Source organism: Antechinus flavipes, chromosome 1 (genome assembly GCF_016432865.1).
Source record: "Antechinus flavipes isolate AdamAnt ecotype Samford, QLD, Australia chromosome 1, AdamAnt_v2, whole genome shotgun sequence".
Classification (NCBI taxonomy): domain Eukaryota; kingdom Metazoa; phylum Chordata; class Mammalia; order Dasyuromorphia; family Dasyuridae; genus Antechinus; species Antechinus flavipes.
This window is the reverse complement of record NC_067398.1, coordinates 506,426,679-506,443,282: the sequence shown is the minus strand read 5'-3', so window position 1 is coordinate 506,443,282 and position 16,604 is coordinate 506,426,679. Positions and strand designations below refer to the sequence as shown.

At 34.1% G+C, this 16,604-nt stretch overlaps 1 protein-coding gene and 1 pseudogene across 6 annotated transcripts in view; both read right to left on the bottom strand.

The window, feature by feature from the left end:
- Positions 1-16,604, bottom strand: part of PTPRM (protein tyrosine phosphatase receptor type M) — a 966,854-nt gene that overhangs the window by 743,671 nt on the left and 206,579 nt on the right. The gene's annotated exons all lie outside the window — the stretch shown is intronic.
- Positions 14,138-16,604, bottom strand: part of LOC127545955 (60S ribosomal protein L32-like) — a 198,078-nt pseudogene continuing 195,611 nt past the window's right edge.

The window sequence follows — 16,604 nt, the reverse complement described above, 5'->3', positions numbered from 1 at the left end:
CCATTGAATCTCTATCTCTATCTCTATCTCTATTTAATGCATCAATTTAACATATACTAAGCACTGGAGATACAAAGATAGAATGAAATACATATTGTCCACAAGGAAAATAGGATACTTGGAAGGTACTACCAGGCAGATGTAGGAAGAGAACTAAGAAAAAAAAATCTCAAAAAACTAAAATATTTAATTAAGAAAAGAACAGAAATAAGATATTGTAAATATTATAAAATCAACAGAAAAAGTTTTCATTATTAATAATACCATGGATATATCTAAATGTGTCTATGTGTGTATTATTATTTATTGTTTTGTATTATTATCTCATTATTTTCTCCTATTCTTAATAACAACATAGTTCCTTAATAAATAGCATATACATTGAATGGTTAATCTAACATTTAGCAGGTTCTTAATAAATATATGCTAAATTGAAATGAATGAAAGTAAGAGGTAAAGGTATTATAAAATTTTAGAGTTAGAATGGACCTCAACAACCATAAAATTCATCTTAATGGAAAAAAGAATTCCCTCTATAACATACCCAACCAGTGGCTTCTAGCTTTTGCTTTAAGACCTCCAAGGTGGGCAAATCCACTGGCTTCCAAGGCAGTCTACACTTCTTTGGGTAAAGTCCACACTTTACAAAAATGTTCTCTAAGATCAAGCCTAAATTGGCTTCTTTGCAATATCCAACCAGTTTTCCTCATTCTGCCCTCTAGGGCCAAACAGAATAAGTCTAAATTCTTTTTCAACATGGGAATCCTTCAAAGGACCCTTGCCGAGTCTTCTTTCCTTCAGGCTATACATGCCCAATAATTTCCATCAGTTCTTATATGACATAGATTCAAAGCCCTTCACCATACCAGTTGTCATCTTCCTGACACTCTCCAGCACATAAATGTTCTGCTGAAATTGTGGCATTGCAGAACTGAATGCAATTGAATTTCATCTCATCAGATCCAACTCAATAACTTATAATATTCTTAAGTAGCATACAATGTATCACTATCCCTTCACATCGTATAACTTTGTATAATTTGAAAATTTCAGGAGTGTGTCATACGTGCATTTATCTAAGTCACTGATTAAAATGTTAAATCTGAGAAGACTAAGCGGTGATCACTGGGGTGCTCCACTGGGATGTGACATTCAATATGACATTGAAATATTAACAAATGCACTTTGAGCCTGGCCATTCCAATACTTCTGTGCAGCTGGGCGGTTCAGTGGATAGAGAAACAACTTTGGAGATACGAGGACCCGGTTTGGTCTCGGACTCTCGGACTTCAGAGTATGTCACCTAACTCTGTCTACTTCTGTTTCCTCAGCTATAATATGATATGGAGATAAGGGGTTTGTTTAACCCCTGCAGTATCTTTGCCAAGAAAACCCCAAATGGGGTCATAAAGAGTGAGATGCAACTAATCAACTAGACATCAAATTCAAATAGTTTGTGTCCATCTAACTCTATTGTTACTTATTTTACTTCTTTCCATCTTTTCTATCAGAGTAGTATAAAGCACTTCCAAAAATTGTTTTGCTAAAAGCTAGGCAAACTAGATTATGATATCCCCAGGATATCTTTCAACTATAATAACCTTGAAAAAGAAAAAAGAAAGTCAGTTTGGTATGACTTGTTCTTAAGGAAGACACCCTAGCCCTTTGTAATCACTCCTTCCTTTTCTAGGAGTTCACTGATCCTACCTTTAATTGTCCATTCCAGAATTTTCCTAGGAATTTAAGTCAAGCCCACTGGCCTATAATTTGCAAGCTCTAATCTCTTTCATTTTTTGAAAATCAATGTACAATTTGCTTTGAAATTCATCACGGTAAAAAAAAATGTGCTGAAAGAAAATAATCTTCATTTTCAATGTTTCTCATTTTAAACATTCATGTCTTTTTGACTTTCAAGAGACCAAATATACAAAATAATTTCAATCAATTTACATTCTGCATCACATGTCTCTTCCTCCTACAGTCTTTCTGAGCTCCAAATGTTCCTTTTATACCCATATGTTCCTAGTAGGCCATTTTCATCAAGGCTGCTTCCAGTTATTTAATCACTGGCCTCTTCTTAGAAGCTTCACTAAGGGCTGCTTACACATAGAGCCTGTTTTAGGCTTCGGGCTTTAAAAAGGATTTAAGCAGTCAATCTCAATATCATTATAAAGACAAGTGTGATGTTTTCCCATTGATTGTGAGAAAATAGAAGTTGGGAGCTTGATTTCATGGGTAATCTTTTCCATTTGTTTGATGAGTTTTGCAGTTGTTACTGAATACTCACACAGCCTAACAGATAAGAACACATTAAAAGCTGGGATGAGAACTCCTGATATTTAGAATGCATTCCTTGTTGTAAGTAAACAACAAAAGCAGTATTTTGTTGGCCTCCAAGGGCTCTCTTCATCTGTTTTTCCAGAGAATAGTAAACAATTCTGTATCGAGCAGTTTACAGTTTTAAATGAAAGCACGTATACCTAATGGGTACATGAATGACTATATGTCCTTAGCTTATTTGTGTAATGTCAAAAACCATTTGAAAGAGAATAGGGCACTGACATTCTTTATTTTGCAATCTGTAGAACACTACTTAAATGGGCCAGGAACAATTTGTTGTGTAATGAGAAAGTGTGCACATTGTCTCAATCCCATTACTTTTTTAAGTCTATCTTCTTTAATACTTCAATAATATGTAGTTCCAGTCATGCAGGTGCTGTTAGGCTGATGGTACATTGCAATCCTCTTTTGTTTAGTTCTTATCTAGTCTGCACAATCATTTGTAGACTAGGATTAATAAGGATCATATTTGAGGTTTCTTTCACAACACTACTCACAGGTTCTTTTTCTTTTTTTACAAAAAGATGTTTAAGTTCTAGTCTATACATAGTTAATTTTAATTACTATTTATTCCTATTGAACACCAAAATTAATAGAAAGTTATAGTCTACCCCAAAAGTCAAATATATGAAACAGCAATTACATCGGGAATCAAAGAAATGTCTGCTTCTTTCTACAGCTTCTGTATGCCTAATTCATATGATGAAATCCTAATTATAACTCTCCAATTTCCTATTAAGGCTTAACAGTACTTAAGGTTTTATATTTGATCACAAAAATCACAGTTTCACAATTGAAAGAATCACAGTGGCCATTTATTTCAAGCTATACTTTAATTTTAAAAAATCCTTTGGAGGATAAATGGTCATCTAGCCTTAATTTGAAGATCTTCAATTAGGGAGTGGGATAGTCAAAGGCATTCCCCAGGTAACCTGTTCCAATTTTGAGTGGCTCAAATTGGTAAGACATTTTACTTTGTACTTTTTCCTGAGATATTTTGTTTTTCATTTATTTTTTTCTCAATTACATAAAAACAAAAATTTTTAACTTTAACTTAAAAAAATTAAGTTCAAATTTTCTCCTTCCCTCATCTCTCCCCTCTCTGAGAAGGCAAGCAATTTGATATAGATTATACACATGTAGTCATGCAAAACATTTCTATATGAATTATGTGAAAGAACACAGAGACCCCCCAAAATCAAGAATAATAAACTAAAACAAAAAGTATACTTCAATCTTAAAACCCAAATCAAATGACTTTGCTAAGCGATAAACCTAACCACTGATCTTGTCTTCATGCAACATAGTCCACTGTTAAACCCATACATAAGAGCTCAGATGCAATCTTCAAGAACCCTGGGTTACTTCCAGACTTTTTAAAACACTTTTTAAAGTGTTAGGCTAAATGGGATCTGGTATGAAAATATATTTAATACATGCCTGACTCCTCTAACTCTTCAGATTTTAAAAATAAATCAAATTAATTACTTTTTCCCCATTTAGTGTGGAAGCAAACAAACATCAGTGGTAAATATCATTACATCTCCTCCATTCTGATACTGAAGCACTCAGTCTGTAATTTGTTTTCTTCCTGATACTGAGCTAGAACACCTGGGAAACAGCTGGGTGATAGGAGATAGACCACTAGGCTTATAATTAGGACGACATCTTCATGATTTTGAATCCAGTCTCAGATGCTGACTAGTTGTGTGACCTTGGGGTAGGCACTTCACCCTATTTACCTCAGTTTCTGCAAGCTGGAAGATGAGCTGGAAAAGGACATGACAAACCACTCTAGTGTATTTGTGGGATTGGACTCAAAAGGAATGAATTACAACAAAAGCCTCAAAAAAATTAAGAAATTAACATCTCTCTCTCTCTCTGTCTCTCTGTCTCTCTCTCTCTCTCTCTCTCTCTCTTTTTGCTTGCATGGCAAGAGTTGGGAGGAAATAGGTATGAAGTGTTGTATATGCTGTCATAGAGTCAATGTGCAGGTTGATTTTGATGAAATTTTTTTCCCTTTTTTTAAATCTTTGAAATAATTCCTTATGAGGACAGAAGGATGGGATGTGTTCATAAATAAATGTGATACATAAATAAAAGACATCAACAAATTAAGATGATAAAAAATGATCAGTGGCAGGACAAAACATATAAAATTTGAAAAGCAGAAGACTTGAATTTAAATCCAATCTCCAATACTTAAAAGTGATCACTTGGGCAAGTTATTCTTCAAGCTTCTGTTTGTTCATCTATATTACATAGATAATAATTATGTTTCATAGAAGTCAGTGATTTTTTAAAGTGCTTTTGTAAATTGTAAAATACTATATAAAGGTGAATTATTGTTATTCACCAGATGAGAAAATAGGTCAAGAAAGACAATTTTTGCTAATTGAGTTTGAATACTTCTTTGGCTAGTTAAACCTGTTCAGTCCAGCATACCTTTAAGCTGGATGTAAATAATAATAAATACCATTATTACTTTAGCTTACTGCTACTTTTTACTTTCCGATATAAGTGTGTAAGTATGTGTGTGTGTGTGTGTGTGTGTGTGTGTGTGTGTGTGTGTGTGAGGTTCTATTGTATTAGCTACTTTCCATGTCAAGACTATGTGTTCCTGGCTAGGAAGAAAAAAGAAAGAAGCAATTTCAGAAATGATCATTTAATATTTTTGGGACTATGAAAGTGTTTTGGCTAGCCAGTAGGCTCTTCAAAGGCAGGGGATGTTAAGCATCCATCGAATTCCTGCACAGTGTCCAAAACCAATTTTGCTGCAGAGAGTAAAATAAATATTCTTATTAAGGATTAATAGAATGAAAACATAAGTAGACCTTCACAAAGGATACGTGAATGAAAAGTAATGTAATGACCCTCAAGCTTTCAGAAGAAAATGTTACTAGGCCCAAAATACTAGTTAGCCAACACTAAAAATGTAACTGATGGCCCATCTGATAATTTTATCATACTTTTTTTGTACATAACATTTTTCTTTCACCATAACTGAGAAGTAAGTCTTTCCTTTAGTTTGCATATTAACTTGTAGTAGATTAGTATAAATGTAGACCACAAATGAGATTCCTTTCCACATACTACCTCTCTATCCTAGAAACATTCTCAGATAGCCCAATCAAGAATGCTTAACCCTCATGCTCCATGAACCTCATGCTGCATTTTGTTTACAACTACCTTATACACTTATTGTGTAATATCCTTTTATTCCCAGGATTTATGCTCCATTGTGGTCCACATTTATTTCATTTTATGTATTTTCAGACAATTCCTTCCCCCAGCTTCGATACTCCAGAAGCAATTTTTCTTTCATTATCTAGCAAACCCTGCAAACGATTTTTAATGAAATGATCATCAGAGGATTCCTTCAAAACAGAATAAATGTCATTTCTAAAACTGGGGTATAGCAGACAATAGTATATCAGCATAACAATGGCACTTGACAAATATAAATAACCAGCAGGGCAAACATTCAAGCAGGCAGGAATTTCCCTTTTTTAGACCTTCTTCCATTGGGACTTGTAATAAGTTTTCCACCTTGCCAAAGTGATGAAAGCAATTCCAAGACAAAGAAACTGATTTCCTCTGAATGTGTTCAGGTGGTGCTAGTAAGGTTCCCTCATTTGTACTGAAAAGAATTCATATTTCCTTTCAGAACCAAATGCTTTGTAAGATGAAACTGCATAATTTTCTCAATCAGAAGAAATGTATTTATTGAGCATAGGTTTTTCCTTAAGATTTCAGATCTTAATCTTAAAGGCGCAGTGAATAGAGTTCTAGATGGAGTTAAGAAGACCTGAGTTAATACTGTGTTAGACATGACTAGCTTTATAAACCTGTGCAAGCCAGAGTTATTCACTTCTCTCAGACTCAGTTTCCTTATCTGTAAGATGGTGATAATGATAGCACCTATCTCACAGGGATATTCTGTGAAAATCAAATGAGATAATGCTAGCAAGATGTTTTGAAAACTTTGAAGTTCTATATTTTAACTCATGCTAATAATAATAATAATTATTATTAAAATGCTTTGTAATTAAAATTAACATTATATATAACATTATGTAATTAACATGAATATATAATTACATAAATTATAAATTACATTAAATATATTAATTATATAAAGTATTTAATTCTTTTTCGTTATAATGTGACAAATGGTCATATGTAGTATTGTGTAGAATTGGTAGAATTGCTTTCACAAGGTTTCCATTACTAAAAATATATTCTGCAAATATAGGGATTATCGTAGATTACAGAGAGCCCATGAAAATAAATACATTAAGTGGAGCAATGGGTAGAGTTCTGGGTCTGAAATCTGGAACATTCAAAAGTTCAAATACAGCCTCAGACATTTAACTACCTGAATGTCCCTGGGCAAACTACTTCAGTCTGTTTGCCTCAGTTTCTTCATCTATAAGATGAGCTAGAGAAGAAATTGGTGAATCATTCCAGTATCTTTGCCCAAAAAAACCCCCAAACACCAAACTAAGTTACAAAGAGTTAGATGAATCAGATGTGACTGAAAACAAGTAAACAACCACTCCAAGGTGAAATTGCATGTTCTTGGAGTTATCAATAACCAAATATGGCCTTCAAGAAGAACTAACAATGGATTTTCCTTGTTTTGCTGCAGAGGTAACAAACCACTAGTAAGGAATACTGAATGTTCCATCAGAGAGATAGATTAGTTTATTTGAATTGCTGTTTCTTATTTCTTTACAAATCCCTGTTATAAGGGAAACAGACAAAGGGATAGGAATCTCTACATAAATATGATATAAAACTAAAAAGCATAATAAGAAACAAAATTTTAAAACTATTGTTCCTTGTTATCAATAACAGAAATAAATGTTCCTTATCTGAGGGTATGGAACAGGAAGAAAAAGGGAAATGAGAATTGAGAATCCTAAAAGAATAAAGTACAAGTCAACCTGAGACTTAAAGAATAACTAGAATTTTAACAGGCAGAAGGGAAAACAGTCCAGACAATGGGACACATTAGTAAAGGCAAAATGGTAGGAATGTTATTTAGCTATTCAGTGGACAGAATAAAAACTGGCCAGATGACACTGGCGATACAGCAATGAAAGGTGAGGAATAAGAAGAAAGTTGGCTACCTTCTTTTAGTCAGTCAGCCACAGCACTCTGCTTTTCCCTATCCCTTCCTCAATGCCATGTAGTATCTTCCCTAACTCCACCTTGCTTCCTAACCCCACTTCTCCTCCTTACACCTAACTCTTTTAGGGTGCTAAGTCTCTTTCAGGATTAAACTACCAGCTAAGGACAAGCTCCGACCTCATGGGATGCTCCCTTTCTTTTGGGTAATTGAGAGTTCCACTGTCTTTCATATGCTCTCCCAACTCTATTTTATATTTACCTTTCCTGGTGTCTATTACATCCCTTCATTTGGTCTATAACGTATTCCCCAAATAAATCTACCTTTTGCCAAAGAGAATGGCCATTGTGAATTCTTGACATGACTGAACCCCAACTTCTTGGTATCTACCACCATTTGATGATCACCTCACATAGATCGCATCAAAATGATTCTCATTTCTAACCCCTTGCTACAGGTTATCAGGTAATGAGACCCGGGCAGGAGACCTAGAGCTTTGCTTTGGCTGGGAAGATGGATCCAACACTGGCTCCAAAGACCTGAATCTCTCCCCTCTCAAGCAGACATCTGTCAGATTTATGCTGACATGCAAGATGTCTCCTCCAGGGAGTACTTTCCTAGAAACCCGGACCAAGTGGACATCCTGAGAGTCTATTCAATTGCAGAAGCTCTATGACATAGTGATATGAGAATGGCTCAGACTTTTATCCAGATTCTTGTAGAAATTATAGTAGTTGACCCTAACCAGGATCTTTTGGAGCTTCTGACTGAAGTAAATAGAAGGCTACATGAGATACTTGGTCCAGACATTGATAAAAAACAAAATATTAACTTGGAGATTGGGAGCTCCCTAAGAAAATAATTATGTCTAAAGATCTAAGAGGTAGAAAGCAACACAGTATATCTGGTCCTTCAAGGGCTTTGTCCCTCAATTTTTCACACCTCTTTTTTTTTCAATCTTCAGTGCCTGGCACATAATAGGTGTTTAATAAATTCTTGTTCCCCCTCCAAAAAAAAGGGAAAAGTTCAGTGACTTAAGGTGAAATCAATTTTTGTGGAATTCATTCAAGGAGAGATGCTTATCTTGATGTCCTTGGAAGCAGACTGATGAGAATGGTTGCTTATGAAAAGCCAGGTGAAAATAGATATGTACGTGGAAAAAAAAGAATTGCCAATCATGTCCTTGTCTTCCTGTTTTTGTTGTTACTGTTGAAATAGTCATCACAAAGTAAAGTCCACTAGGACAACCATCCTACCCATCAAATGGATCATTCTAGATCATGGATAAGGCACTTTGGCAAAGTAATATCAAGAAATCTGCATTAAATTTGATGTGCAAACCTGATCTGTCATATAGGAACAGGACAGGAGACCTGTCAAACAGAGTGAAATAATAATTCTATAGACAGATGAATACAAAATTTACAGATGAACACCAAATACAAGTAAAAGTTGAGAATTAGTACAGTGATTTTAAACTTTCCAGCTTATTCTAATTAGTTTTGAAAGATTCAACCTTTAAAGAAGACCTAGAGCTTTGTCTTATGTAAAATCTCCATCTCTTCAAGATCTAGCATGATCCTGTGGAACAGAAGATACCTACCAAATTTTGTTCAAGTCATAATGTTATCCTAGGAGTTCCTTCTATTAAGATGCAGAGCTTTTTCAGATTCATTTGATAGGTCAAACACTAAGGCTGACATCAGGAGACCTAGATTCAGTCCCCATTCCATCACTTACTAGCTCAAAGATTTAACCTTTACGACTGAGGTTTGTTTTGTGGGAATGGAATATATATCTTTATGGTCTAGTTGTACACTTTTCACAAAGTTTTATGTGTGATGAGGTAATAAAGGAATGTAAGGTCTTAGTAAGGTTTTAAAACATATTTATTAGGTCTCCAGTAGGTCTTGCCAAGCTTCCTATCTTTAGGCAGATAAAACATTCTATTTTACAGATGAAATGATTTATTTGTGCTCTTTATCCTCCAGTTTTTCTACATCCTAAGTGAGTATAATACTTGGCACCTGGTCTCTTGTTCCCTCTCTCACACATACTGACATCAGTAAGAATAGTCAAGAAAAGGCTGGGGTGACCTAACAGTAAGAAATACGGATTGCAGAAAGACATAGAGAGAGGTCAGACCACAACGACCCAAAGAAAAGTTAACGTCTTGGGGGGAAGGAGGAGAGAGTCTAAAAAATTAGATATTTTGTCATTAACCCAAATAAAGATTAAAAGGACTATGTAGTAACACACACATTCTAGATCTTCTGAGCATATTTTTGATCTAATTCTTCTGCTATACTTTAATGAATTAGTGTATTTGTGAAATTCAAATTCTTTTATATAACTTACCAATTTAGTTGTCAAGAGAAGTTGTCACTTTGAATGATAATTGCAAAATGATATTAACAAAGTATTTCACTAAGAAATAAAGAAAGGCCCATTTTTTGCTGTTTGTTGGTGCTTTTTTCTCCCAACACAAATATTTTATGTAAAGAGAGAATCTGAATTATCTCTACACTAGAATCACCTGGAATTATTACATTGTTCACAAGTGTCAAGGTGCATCTAGTTCAGCTTTTCCATTTCATAAACAAGGGACTCAAGATCCAGAAAAATGAAATAATTTGTCCGGGTTCACACAAGCAGTTAAATGTTAATGTAGGATTCAAACCTGCTTCTTCTGATGCTACTCACTGTTTAGTTGATAAGCTGAGTACAAACTTTTAGTGAGCCCATTTAGTGTTTTTTGGCAAAATACTAGAATGGTTTACTATTTCCTTCTCTAGAGCATTTTACAGATGAGTTAATTGAGGCAGAGGGGAATTGACTTGCTCAATTTTGAATTTATGAGCATGAGTCTTGCTGATTTCAAGCCTCCTACTCTATCCACTGACTCTCTAAAATAAGTTTAACTCCTTTGATGATCTAAAATATAGTAAAACCATGTTTACTTGTTGTCATTGCTCCATTAGTTTACTTCCTTTACTTACTCTCTGCCTTTCCATGTTGGGGCTTCTGAGAGCTGGCCAAGATAAGAAATTGGAAGGAAACTTAATTTAGTCTTTTCCCTTATCATTTAACACCTCTGGTATGAGGTTTCCTGAAGCTGGTTCCAGTGTGAGGTATGCATTTATCCATCCTAAATTATTAATATAAAAAAATACAGGTTTTGCATCCCATTGCTTGATAGCTGTGCCATCATCACCATCATTATCATCATCATTTTCACAATGGTAATAATTAACATTCATATATGCTTAATTATTATCAGTGTAAAGAGAATGATGATATTTATATAGTCCTCATTCCATTCAGGTATTGGACTGAATTATTTTGTTTTTTTTGTTTTTGTTTTTGGGGTTATTGGGGGGTAAGACTTTTAAAGTTATCTTACTTGGTATTCCTAACAACTCTGGGACATAAATGCTATTACTAACCCCATTTTATAGATCAGAAAACTGAGACAAAGGTTAAGTGACCAGATCAGAGTCACACAGCTAGTAAGATCTCTGAAGAAAAATTTGAACTCATTTTCCTGACTTGAGGACCGTTATCATGGAAACTGCAATTTTAAGTCATCAATAAGGGAAAATGGAATATATACATGATTATGATCTTTCCTTTTGTAGGTAATCTATAATCATTTATCTTGCTTTTTTCCTTCTAAGCCCAGCACTTCATACAGTTATCCAAGATAGTCACGCACATCAACTCTAAAAGACAAAATATATAAATTTTCAGCAACTTGGTAGCCACAAATAAGTCGCTATGAAATACATATATGTAGACAAATTTGTAAAGAAAAAAAGTAATTTATAGTCTTAGTCTTCTTCTCTTTGCATTGAAGGAAAATGGACTTGAACAATCAGAAACAATATTTCTCATTTTGATCAGCTAATCAGCCAGCATTTATTGAGAGCCTGCTACGTGTCTCTCAGATTTGGTGTCAGAAAGACTCTGATGAGCTCAAATCTGGGCTCTGACATTTACTAATTGTGTGACCCTGGGCAAGTTTGTCTTAACTTCCTCATCTATAAAATGAGCTGGAGAAGGAAGTGGCAAAAAACTCCAATATTTTTGCAAAAAAATAGAAATCCCAAATGGGGTCATAAAGAGTCAGACACAACTGAAAATAGCATAAGTTCTGTACTAAGTGCTAGGGATAAAAAGAAAAGTGATAAAAAGAAAGTCCCTACTCTGAAGAAGTTTGCAGTACAGTTTTGATGACCTTCACCTTATCCTCTAGTTCTCAAGAGAAAAGGAAAGTAATTTGAATGTAAAAGAAATGTGGTATCATGGAGAGACTAAGTTTGCTATATCATATTTGGAATGAGGTCAGACTTGTATTTTAATGTCACTTCACCTTTGTAGCCCTCAGTTTTCTGTTCTTTTTCTTGTTCCTAAAAAAGCAGCAATTAGATGAGGTGATCAATAAGGTCCTTTATTCTTTAAATTTAGTGATACTAATAAAATTATTTAGGATCAATAGTATAAGGCATTCTTTATACTGTAGAGAGGGGAGGCACCATGGTAAAGTAGAAGGAACAAGGTTCTGGAAATATGAAAACCTAGACTCAGTTCCTGCTCTATCATTAACTAGCCAAGACTTTTAAGAGAAATATTTAATCTCCCTCAGATCTAATTTCTTTAGGTATAAAATGCAGAAGTTAGATTTGCTAAACTCCAAGTAACCTTCCAGCTATAACACACCATGATTTTGTGAAAGTACGTCCATGCATATGCACACATATTTTATACATATATTTCATTATAAACCACTTTTAATGTGTGGCTGTTGCAGGAAAGAATTGACAATATAATCTACCAGGATCTGCTGAATATTATCTGTAATAAAATAAGCTTATTTTAAATATAAAAACTTATATATTCAATGGAAATATCTAATATTTTATGCACTACTCTTATGATATCCCAATAGATTAATAAAGTATTCTTTTTATTGTTATATAGCCACCTGCTCTAAATATTAAAGACTAGATCAGGAGGGAGAGAATTAATAGACAATAAAGACTTTGAAGAATATTTACTGGGAATAGAACATTTTTGAACAGGTTTCAAAATCATAAACCAATAAACAGAAACCAATAACTTGATGGAGAAAAAGTGCTTTTCTTTGTACGAGTCTGTAAATCGTGCAAGATAAAAGTTGTTAAATACAATCTAATTCACTCTGGAGTGCAGTTAAATAGATATGATGGATGGCAGCTTGTCTTGATCTTTTCCATTTGTTAAATTATGATAGATGAGTGATGTACATTGCTGAATTTCAAGGCACAGTCTGTTGTTCGAATTCCCTGGTTTTTTTTGTCAAGAGCTTCCAATCAACAATTGTTCTAAATCTATCTCCATCAGAAATATGTGACACTCCACAATTATGATAAAGGGGAAGGCCAAAAACGTTACAGAATAAGTCCCTTGATATTGTATGCTAGGTGAGGAGTAATCAAAGTGTCAGCATACTAAAACTCTCTCAAACAAATCTGCATCACATAGGGCTCCTATGTAAGCTAGAGGCACACTTTTTATACTATAAATGTTTCTGGCTTCATTGTTATTTGCCTTATGGGAAGGGAAATGTTAAGAGACAGGGTTAGAAGTATTTCTTCAAATTTTTATGCAACTGTGCTCTATACATCTTAAACTAGCCACATATAATCAACTCTTAATTATATCTCCCCTAATTTAGGCGAATGGTGATATTAGATATATCTGGATCAGTTTGCTAATTCAAAAGACATTTTTATTGAACTATAGAACAAAGCTGCTTCGTGAAGTATTTTTCATCATATTTAACTTCTCAATTATATTTAACTTAGGAAACTATTAAAATGGCTTTGTTTCTCCTGGATGTACACTAACTGATGTCTAGTGACAGATGGTCTGGAATCATGACCACTAATCAAAGAATTATTTACATACATCATCAAAGTCCAGTGGCAAGACAAAAATCAGAAAGACTGGCGATGGTCCAGGATACATTGGATGACCTTGATGCCTTTGATGTCTGACCAAGCTCCAAATGCCTGCTTCAGCTGCCTTGGAATAAATTGTTCTCATCTACCTATTCCACTGGCGGAGATATTCACATGGTTGGGGTAGACATCCCCTAATTCACTACTAGGTTTGAGGCCCATCAGTTATTCCCAACCTGGTTCACCCCATCTCCCAAGATATTTTTCTAGATGTGGCCACTGAGCATGCTGCAGTTTCTTGGAGTGACAGATAAAAATATGCCAGATTTATGGTGACAGAGTATTCAAAGGATAAACATATATCAGCCATCTGAAGTAGGGGTCTGATTAGGGCTGAAAATATCAGGGAATCTTCTAGCTAGAAATGGCAGTTGAAGGAGTTTGAAGATGAGATTAGATATCATTAAAGTATAAATAAAAGAAGGTTGAAAACAAAAAATTTGGGGAAAATATATTTAGAGCAAACGTTTTTTAACCCTTTTTGTGTTTCATGAACATGTTTTTCAATCTGGTGAAATCTAAAGATTCCTTCTCAACATAATGTTTTTAAATGCACTGAAAGCACACAGGACTACAAAGAAGGTCATTTTTAGTGAAGTCCAGTTATCACTTTTTTTTGGTAGGTTGTTTATTTAAAACCAATAAAAATATGCAAAGTTTTTTACTCATTTTCTTCATTCTTCAGTCTAGCATTCAGATTGGTGATTTTGAAAGCTAGCTGAGCGGCTCTCTCAACAATGATTTTCCAATTCTTAGAGGAAACAATGTGAGCAATCTCAGTACAGTAAGATTTGTTGGACATCTATAGCACTTCTAAGTCTTTAATCTCATGCACCAAAAACTTTATGAATCTACCTGGTAATATTTATTTTATCTTCTTATTTCTTTCACAGTCTATATTGGTCATCAAGATCTGGCCATTGAATCATCTTCATACTGTTGTTAATGTCTCTTGGGTTACACTGGTGTCTCTTGCTCTTGACATATCTAACTAGTGTAGAATGAAGTTACTGGACCTCCTCTTGAGAATTTTGGGCTTCACAAGGGGTCAGAGAGCAAGCAAAAGCAGCAAAGATATCACAATCCCTCCATGGGAAGTGCTGATGGAAACAGCAACAATCAAATTTTTAAACAAGTTTATGGAGCCTAAGTTATAAAATCTTAACTCAGAGGACAGAAAGAGAAGTCAGGAAAAAAGATAGAAAAATGAATGGTCAGAGTAGTCAGAGGAATGCCAAAGTAGTACAACATCAAGAAACCCAAGAGTGAGGAGCATAAAGGAGAAAGATGTGTTTAAAAAAAAGTCAAATGCATAAAAAAGTCAAAGAGAATAAGGAGTAAGATTTCTCAATTAGTAAGTCAGCAATGCCAAAGAGAGATGTTTTAATGGGCTGGTAGAAACATGCAGACAAAAATTTTGTATTTATGTCCCGACATCAACAAACAGGTATTAATTATGCACCTGATGATAAAACCAGGGAAATAAAGACAAAATAAAAGTCCTTGATCTCAAGAAGGTGATATGTTATCAGGGGAAGCAAGGTGAATACATATGTCCATACAAAGCATTGAGAAGGGGGGAAAGGCAATAGCTGATGGAATCAGGAAAGACCTATTAAGCCTTGACTAAAAAAGTAATACTAAAGCAAAGGCACATTACAAATAATGGAGGTGAGATGAGAATGCATTCTATCATTTAAAGACCTTGGGGACATAATGTCATGAACAAAAAGAGCTCAGAATGGCTAGAATAAATTACATAAAGAATGATAATATGGAAAGTAAAAAATCTGTAGGAAGTGACATAAGCTTTAGAAATGAGCATCACTTTGAGAGTTGTACAAAAAATAGATAGGAAAGGGGAGAAAACTGGGGAAGGGAACCCTATTAGGAGTCCATTATAAAAGTCCAACTGAAAGGTGGTAATTAATGTTTGAACTGGAAGAAAGGGTAGTGGAGATAAGGGGGCAAAGGACAGATATAAGATATACTGTGGAATTAGAACTGACAATGCTTAGCAACTAATCAGAGATGGGTAGTGAGAAGGTAAGCGAAGATTCAAGAATAACACCAAGGTCATGGATCTGGTTCAGTAGAAGGATGATAATATCCTTAAGAAAAAAAATTAGGAAGTTGAAAAGAAGGATTGATTTTTGAGGAAATGAATTATAATTTGGCCATGTTGAGGCTGAGGTACTTAATGAATATCCAATATGAATCAAAAACAAACAATAAATTGATAGCAATGTAGAACTGAAGCTCAGGAAATTTAAAATGAATATATAGATCTGGGAGTCATCTGCATAGAGAATATAATTAAAAACTTTATAAATGGGGGGATAGCTGGGAAAGAATGTAAAGAAATACAAGAGAAAGGGAAAAAAAAGCCCATCTCAGAGTCATGGCATATATGCTCACAGAAAGGGAATGGACAATGTATATTAATTGAATAAAAAGAGAACAAGTTTTTTAAATGAAGTTAATTTGAAAACAAAACATAGCAATACAAGCATTTGTAAGAACAAAATTTGGTTTAAACTAATTTTTTCTTACTAAAAAGAGAAGTCTGTCTAAATTTTAAGGACCGATTATGTTTAGTTTTGTATTGTTCAGAGTTACAGGGAAAAAATTATCTTAATTGTTATTGAGGACAAGCTGAATAATCAATTCATACATATTTTTGGAGCTGTAAGGCAAAATAACTTTGAATTCTATTTAGAATGCCACACAATGCCAAAAAGAACTAAGACTCAAGTTCATTTTTAATTGTTCTGCTCAAATGATTCTTAAAATTTCTTACTGGTACAAATCTATGAAGAATAGCTACTTTAAAACTGTTTCTCTTTTTTTGTCATCTGCTACACAATGAAAGGAATCTTACTCTTAAATAGTACAGAAATATGAAATTTACAGATCATCTTTATATAAAGCCTCAGAATCAATTCTAAAGAATTAAAAAAAGAAGTGGTAAAAGAAGATTTCATAAATTCTAAGTCCCAAATTAAAAGATTATTTTGTAATATAAACTGCACAGGGTTATTTTTTTTAACTCACCAAGTGCTCCCAAATCCCAGAATTAAGAAATCACTGCCATTTCAAGTGCTATAAATGTACCTATAAATATCTTT